Genomic DNA, 8,125 nt, shown 5'->3' with positions numbered 1-8,125 from the left:
CAATCCGTATATATATATATATATATGCAGCCACCAATCAGCAGGTATAATATAGGTTCTTTGCTGCTCCTGAGCTTGACAAGATAAACCTTTCAGCAAAGGATATCAAGAGAAGGAAGCAAATTAAATAAAAGAAGTAAATTGGAAAGTTGTTTAAAATTGTATTGTCTATCTGAGTCATGAAAGAACATTTTTGGGTTTCATGTCCCTTTAATTCCAATCAAAAAATGTAAAAACAGAGCACCTTCTTTAAAATAAAATGCATAAATCCAGCTCTTCATGGCACGAAAAATGTTGCTGAGAAACGTTTGGGACACTAGTTTGCATCTCTGCTAGGACGGTAGCAGATCAGTGCCTTCACTGAAGAACGCAGCAGGATCCGTGATTTTAGACCAGAGCGCTATGGTACAGAGATCATAGTAAGAATAACAACAGAATGTAAATGTCAGAACAAAGTAAGGACAGCATTATTCCTTCGCAAATCCTACCTGCATACTACATGATGTACCCCACTCGCAATGTAATTATCTTTCTTTTTCAGGTTGTTTTATGACAAACATTTTATATTGCAGAGATTTGCCTCTGTCACCGGCTCAGAGTTATGCTATGACAGATACAGTATAGTATTGTTTTCCTATAAATAGGCTTTAATCAAAAGTATATTAAAAACACTGTATTAAAACACTATATATACAATAAAAATGTTTTTCTTTTTTCATCCATTTTATAAGGTTTCAAGGGATGCCACCTCCCCCCCCCCTCCACATGGTACTATGTCAGTCAGTTTCCGATTACAGCGTAAGCACCATATGTGCATTTTACGTGTCATTCATACAGTGAAAGCATTTTAAGGGACACAAAACCCAATTTTTTCTTAGATGATTCAGATAGACCATGCAATTTTAAGTAACTTTCTAATTTACTCATATTATTAATTTTACTTTGTTCTCTTGCTATCTTTGTTTAAAAAGCAGGAATGTGATGCATAGGAGCCAGACCATTTTTGTTCAGAACCTGGGTTATGCTGGCTTATTGGTGGCTAAATGTCAGCCACCAATAAGCAAGCGATATCCATGGTGCTGAACCTAAAATACATTCCTGCTTTAGAACAAAGCAAAATTGATTATAGGAGTAAATTAGAACGTTGTTTAAAATTGCATGCTCTATCTGAATCATTTAAGAAAAAAATGTGGGTTTAGTATTCTTTTAAGATCATGTGCTAAGTTATTGACCGCCACTGTTAAAGCGTATAAGGTAAAGCATATACATATCATGCCTTACTTCCTTGCCTAGGCTTTAAAAGACAATAATCCAATGTATTCAAATCATTGCAGTATATAGAACAGGTATGCTTAATATTTTTACATCTTGGATTCCAAAGTGTTACTTTAACCCCCCTCCCCTGAGTGCATGTTAACCAAACACCTCTCCTTCAGCTATTTTATTTTTGTGTTTGTGGGCAATAACGCATGCGTGATCATTCTCACTGCAAATAAACATGGTGGTGTGATCTGCTTATTTACCATTGGATAGGCAGTAGAGCATCTGCCCACCTAAACATGAAGAGAAAAAAAAACAGCTGAAGAAGAGAGTATCTGGTCCTCAGAGGCCCCTTGTGGGGCTAAACTTCATATTGAGACTGTGAAATTAAAATTCTAAGATATACTGCAATGATGCCAATATATTAGAGATAAAAAACTGTAGTTTCCTTTAAATCAACAGTGCATTCCTTCTTGCTGTGTTATACAAGGGGCTCTGCATACATTTTGCTACCATTACATGTAGGGTTGCCACCTGTCCCTTAAAATACAGAACACTTATAAGTTACACATGCTGCAGGGTGTACAGGGAGGAATATGAATAGTGCTGTCCAGAAACACAATACATGTTCCTCCCTGCACACCCTGCAGCATGTGTAACTCATAAGTGTCCAGGAAAACATGGCTGAGGTGGCAACCCTAATTACATGTGCCAGTAGCAGCCTGATTTAATTGACAAAAAAACAAAAAAGTGACTGGTAGTGTGTTGTCCATGCTGCAGTCATACTCAGTGAAGCATTATCTTCCAATAGATAGTGTTCCTATACGTTCTTGTGAGCAGCTGTTTTATCACTCGCTGTAGAGATAACTGCATCTCTGAACGAGCAGACAGCAGGTTCCCTCCAACCGCTTCCGATATACTTCTCCTTTAAAAACAATGAGGAGAAAACAAATGTTGACCTTTTACAGGCTCTGACCTTACCATTATGATTCAAAGAGAATGTTTTTTAAACACCTGAAAAATAATCTAATGTAAAATACATTTATAAAAAACATGAACATTCAAAAGGTTTATGGTACAATTTCCTGACAACCTCAACTTTTTAAAAAACAAAACATAATAATTTATGCTGTCCTGTTGGTGAGAGTCCACAATCCATTACTCCTGGAAATTACTCTTCCTCGCCACTAGGAGGAGGCAAAGATTCCCAAACCCCAAAGAGCTCTATAAAACCCCTCCAACCTCACAGGTATCTGACTCTATCCAAGCAAATGAGGTAGGGAAAAAATAAGAGCAAAATAATAGGATAATAAACCAATACCAGAAAAAACACAGGGTTGGGTCTCATGGACTCTCACAACAATAAAAAAAAATTTTTTATCAGGTAAGCATAAATTATGTTTTCTTTCATACAGGTGGTGAGAGTCCATAATCCATTACTCCTGGGAACTAATACCCAAGCTGCGAAGTACACGAGAAATGAAACAAAGAGCAGGATTTAAAAATATCCTTTTTTCACTCAAGAACTAAATCAACAACTAAGAAGAACTAATGCACTTAACTTGTAAACCACAGGCAAGAATAAATCAAGCTGAAACAACTGCCTGAAGAACTTTCCTACCAAAGGCGGCCTCAGAAGAAGCAAAAACATAAAAATGGTAGAATTTAGTAGAAATATGCAAGAAAGACCAAGTAGCTACCTTGCAAATTTGGTCAACCGAAGCCTCATTCTTGAAAGCCCAAGAAGTGGCAACTGATCTTGTAGAATAAGCCGTATTCCGTTTCAGTGGAGGCTCACCTGCCTCCAAGTAAGCCTTATGAATCAAATGTTTCAACCAAGAGGCCAAAGAAACAGCAGAAACCTTCTGTCCTTTCCTAGAACCAGAAAAGTTAACAAATAAACTAGAAGTTTGTCTGGAACTCTTAGTAGCATCAATATAGTACCTTAACGATCTAACAACATCCAAATTATGCAAAGATCTCACTAAAGATTTTTGGGATTAGGACACAAAGAAGGGACAACAATTTCCCGGCTGATATTGTGAAAAGATACAACCTTAGGCAAGAAATAAAGTTTGGTTCTAAGAACTGCATTATCCTGGAAAAAATAAGATAAGGAGGATCAAATGAAATAACAAAACCTTCCAAGAAAGAAGCTTAATATCTACTTTATGCATAGGCTCAAAAGGAGGCACCTGGAAAATCTTCAAAATCAAGTTAAGATTCCAAGGAGGAGAAATCTGTTTAACTACAAGCTCAATTCTAGCCAAAGCTTTAACAAAACCATGAATGTCTGGAAGATTAGCAATCTTCTTGTAAAATAGAACTGAAAGAGCTGAAATCTTACCCAGAGGCCTAACTAGAAACCACAGGGCCCAGGTGCAAAAATCTAAGAAGCCCCCCCCCCCCAAAAAAAAGGTGAATTTGATACATCTTTTTTTTTTTTTTTACATTTGACACAGAAAAAAAAATGGGAATCAGATTACGTCTGCAAAAGGAGGTACCCTGTGCCCACAGTCTGCGAGATGGTCTGACCCCCTATTACTGTATATAGTGACACTGTTTAACCCACCAGTACTGTATATAGTGAGTTAGTGACACAGTCTGTAATCTGCCGGTGAGATGGTTGGCCTGACCCTACTCGTCCCAGTACTTTATAAAGTGACGACAGGAGTCTGTGACATGGTCCAGCCCCCCCGTACTGTATATAGTGGTACTGTATAGTGACACTGTTTACCCCCCGCCCCCCATGCTGTAGTAACAAGGTCTGTAATTTGCTGGTTCCACAAACATACACACACACATACATACATAAATACACACACTACACTTCTACACACACACACATAAACACCAATGGGTAAAACAGAAACACTAACCCCTGTAGTCAGAGACAGAGACACTAGTGAAGCATCACGTCACACATACATGATATCAGTGCAGGCAGTGGCAGGTCAATGTTTTTTATTGACATTTTTTTTTCTTTTTTTGAAGCTGGGCCCCCACCCTCCGGGGCCCGGTAGCAGTTGCAACCTCTGCACCCCCTGTAGTTCCGCCCCTGATCTTACCCAAAAAATGGGGGATAAACCTTTATCCAAACCATCTTGCAAAAACTGCAAAATCCTAGAAATGCTAAAAGAATGCCACAAGAAAAACCATGATCTGAACATCAAAAAATAAAAGGTCCTCCAAATCTTATAATAAATGTTCCTGGTCACAGGCTTACAAGCCTGTATTAGAGTCTCAATAACAGAATCAGAGAACCCGCTCTGTTTAGGAACTATCCGTTCAATCTCCATGCATCAATCTTAGAGATTTAAGATCCGGATGGAAAAACGGACGTTGAGACAGAAGGTCTGGACGCAGAGGAAGTGGGCAAGGAGGGCAACTGGACATTTGAACCAGATCTGCATACCAAACTCTGCAAAACCAACCCAGAGCATTTACAATCACTGGTGTATCCCCTTGTCCAATTTTGGCAATCACCCATGTGTAAAAACATAAGCTAGTCGAAAAGACCATGGAACTACCAGAGCATCCACAAACACTCCTTGAGGATCCCTGGACCTCGCACAGTACATAGGAAGTTTGTGGTTCAACCAAGAGGCCATCAGATCTAGGTTTGGGAGACCCCAAAGATCCACTATCTGACTGAACATATCTAGATGAAAAGACCACTCCCCTGGATGCAAGGACTGACAACTGAGAAAATCTGCTTCCCAGTTGTCCACTCCAGGAATATGAACAGCAGAAATTAGACAACAATTCACGATACTTCCCTCATGGCTAGGGGACTGTGAGTTCCCCCTTGATAATTTACATAAGCCACTACTGTGTCATTGTTTGTCTGAAACCTGAGATAAAACTCCCTTTTCAACAGAGGCAATTCTGAAGGGCTCTGAAAATTGCACTGAGTTCTAGAACATTTATAGGTTACCTCACCTCCCTAGGAGATCAAACCCCATGTGCTCTCTGAGACCCCCAGACGGACACCCAACTTGAAAAACCTGCATCTGTAGTGATCACAGACCAAATAGGACGAACAAAAGATGCCCCCTGCATAATAAGCTGATGATTTAGCCACCAAGACAAAGACTGGCTTCTTCTGAAGTCTAGATGTATTCTCTGAGATAGTTGAGTATGATCTCAGCACCATTGTCAAAGCATACAAAGCTGAAAAGGCCTCATGTGAAAATGAGCAAATGCAATAGCATCCTATGCGGCAATCATAAGACCCAACACCTCCATGCAAATAGCAACCGAGGGAAAAGAAATATACTGAAGGTTTAGACAGGCGGGCAATAACTTTATCCTCTTTGGATCCGTTGACGAAAGTCTCATGGAAACCTTTGTCTGAGGAAACAGCAAACTCTTTGGAAAATTTACTTTCAAACCATGTTGTTGAAGGGATAACAGTCTTCTTGTGTGAGATTCTGCTAAATAAAAAGATGGAGCTTGAACCAAGATATCGTCCAGGTAAGGAAACACAGCAATACCCCAAGCTCTGATCACAGACAAAGGGAACAAAGAACCTAAGAGAACATTTTTGTAACTGTAGCCAGAACAAATGGTAGAGCAACAAACTGAAAATTATTGCATAGAAAAGCAAACCTTAGGAACTGATGAGGTTCCTTGTGTATAGGAACATGAAAGTATGCATCCTTTAAATCTATTGTGGAGATAAACAGACAGTGCTGAACAAAAGGTAGAATAGTCAACATTTTGAAAATCCTGTATATACAGAACTGGTCTGAAAGTTCCCTCTTTCTTTGTAGCAATAAAGAGGTTGGAATAAAACCCCTTTTCCTGTTCCAACACAGGAACAGTCACTCTCAAAAATATTAGATCTGAAACTGACTGAAAAAAAAGCCTGAGCCTTCACCGGATTTCTCAGAACATGTTTAGATAAAACCTTCCCTTGAAAGGCCTTATTCTGAATCCTATTTGATATCCCTGGGAGACTATATTTAGTATCCAGGGATCCTGAACAAACTGGAAGCAAGCCTCCTGAAAAAGTCATAACCTGCCCTCAACCAGAGCCCCTGGAAAGGTGGCCACAGACTTCGATGAGGGATTAGATTTCTTGGACTGCTTAGACTTGTTCCAATTAGAACTTGGCTTCAAGGCTGAACCAGAGAAACCTGGTTGTAAGAGGAAGATTTGGACTTCTGTGCCCTGTTCTGACGAAAGGGCCGAAAACCATTAGTAGCTTTAGATTTACCCTTGGACTTCTTGTATTGAGGAAGAAAAGATCCTTTACCTCCAGTCATAATAATAATTATAATATAATAAAAACCAGAACTAAATAGCAACTTTCCCTGAAAAAAAAAGGAGATAATAGTCTGGATTTAGAAACCATATAAGCAGACCAAGATGTCGATTCACGCAGGCCCAAAAGCCAACATGCATAAAAAAAACAGACGAATGCGAAATAATCCGGCGTGCATTTAAAAATATACACACACATGAAAAAGCCAGTAAGCATTATTAAAAAAAGAACGCAAGCCAATTTATGACGTATATTAAAAAATATACTATAGCGTTTTTTAAAAAAGAAATTACTTAAATAAAATATAGAACTGTCCCAAGGTCATAGAAATATATATAACAATAACCTAAAAGGCTTATAAGGGGCCAAATAATAAAAAATATAGTACTTACTTATAGGCGCCCCACTACTGGAGGAAACCACTAGGAAACCAAAACCAGTGCCGAAATAGAACAGCAGAGGATCTGGAATAGGAGTATATCAATGATATAACAGGAGGAGGCAAAGGACAAGTCCCTGCTACGTCAGTGGAAAGGCTTGTGACTAAATCCCAATAGTCACCCAAAATACATCCCTATAACAATCACTGTGCTCTGAAAAATGGGCCTTAACTTGGTCTGATAAGCCTTCCAGATGAAGAATCAAATGCACATCTTTATTCTTCAACCTCTTCCAGCAGAGGCAAAGACAAGACTGAGGTACCTGTGAGGTGGGAGGGGTTTATAGTGCCCTTGGGTTAGGGAATCTTTGCCTCTTCCTAGTGGCAGGGAAGTGTAATTTCCAGGAGTAATGGATTGTGGACTCTCACCACCTGTATGTTTTTGTGTAGATTGATTAAAGGGAGAATAACTATAAACATGTCTATTGGCAGGAAGGGTTTAAAATACACCAAAGTAAGCTCAGTAAAACAAAAATGGCATGTTATAACAAATTAGAGAATGTTTCACATTTCCTCACATCAAACACCATCCTCGAACCATTGCAATCTTGATTTCCTCCCCAACACTCCACAAAGACTGCAATCATTAAGGTTACTAATGACCTACTTACAGTAAAATCTAAAGGCCATTTCTCTTTGTTAATCCTTCTTGATCTGTCTGCAGCCTTTGATATTGTTGACCAACTATTGCTTTATCCCCTACTCTGTTCAATCTACACATCAGCCTTAGGTTCTTTAATGAGTATTATTTGTATGGTGATGGCACCCAAATCTATCTCATTGCACTATCCCCTTCCTTGCTAACTTGTGCCACTGTCTTTCATATATTTAATTCTGGATATCCTTTCACTGCCGTAAGCTAAATCTTTCTAAAAGCGAGCTTCTTATATTTCCTCCTCTTACTAGATCCCTATCCCCCAACTCTCCATATCTATTGACAATAAAATTATCACCTCAACCCCTTATGCCTGTTGTCTTTTCTTTCATTCAATTCTCACATTAAGTCCTTGGCCAATTTCTGTTGTTTCCACTTTAAAAAAAAGCTTCAAAATTTGCCACTTCCTCACAGAAGACACAGCTACTTAATGCAATCCTCTCTGGTCTCCCTAACTGCCGTCTATCCCTTTAAAAGCCATAATAAATGCTTTTCCAGGCTA

The 8,125-nt window shown here is 39.0% G+C and overlaps 1 protein-coding gene across 2 annotated transcripts in view; it reads right to left on the bottom strand.

Annotated features, from left to right (window-relative positions):
* Positions 1-626: 626 nt before the first annotated feature.
* SLC26A11 (solute carrier family 26 member 11) overlaps positions 627-8,125 on the bottom strand; it is a 56,488-nt gene continuing 48,989 nt past the window's right edge. For both annotated transcript variants that reach the window (XM_053706484.1, XM_053706475.1), the window contains exon 19: positions 627-2,185. The gene's annotated coding sequence lies outside the window, so the exon portion shown is untranslated. The remainder of the gene's footprint in view (positions 2,186-8,125) is intronic.

This window comes from Bombina bombina, chromosome 1 (genome assembly GCF_027579735.1).
Source record: "Bombina bombina isolate aBomBom1 chromosome 1, aBomBom1.pri, whole genome shotgun sequence".
NCBI classification, from domain to species: Eukaryota; Metazoa; Chordata; class Amphibia; order Anura; family Bombinatoridae; genus Bombina; species Bombina bombina.
Note: the sequence above shows the minus strand (reverse complement) of the source record. Positions and strands in the feature narration are given on the sequence as shown.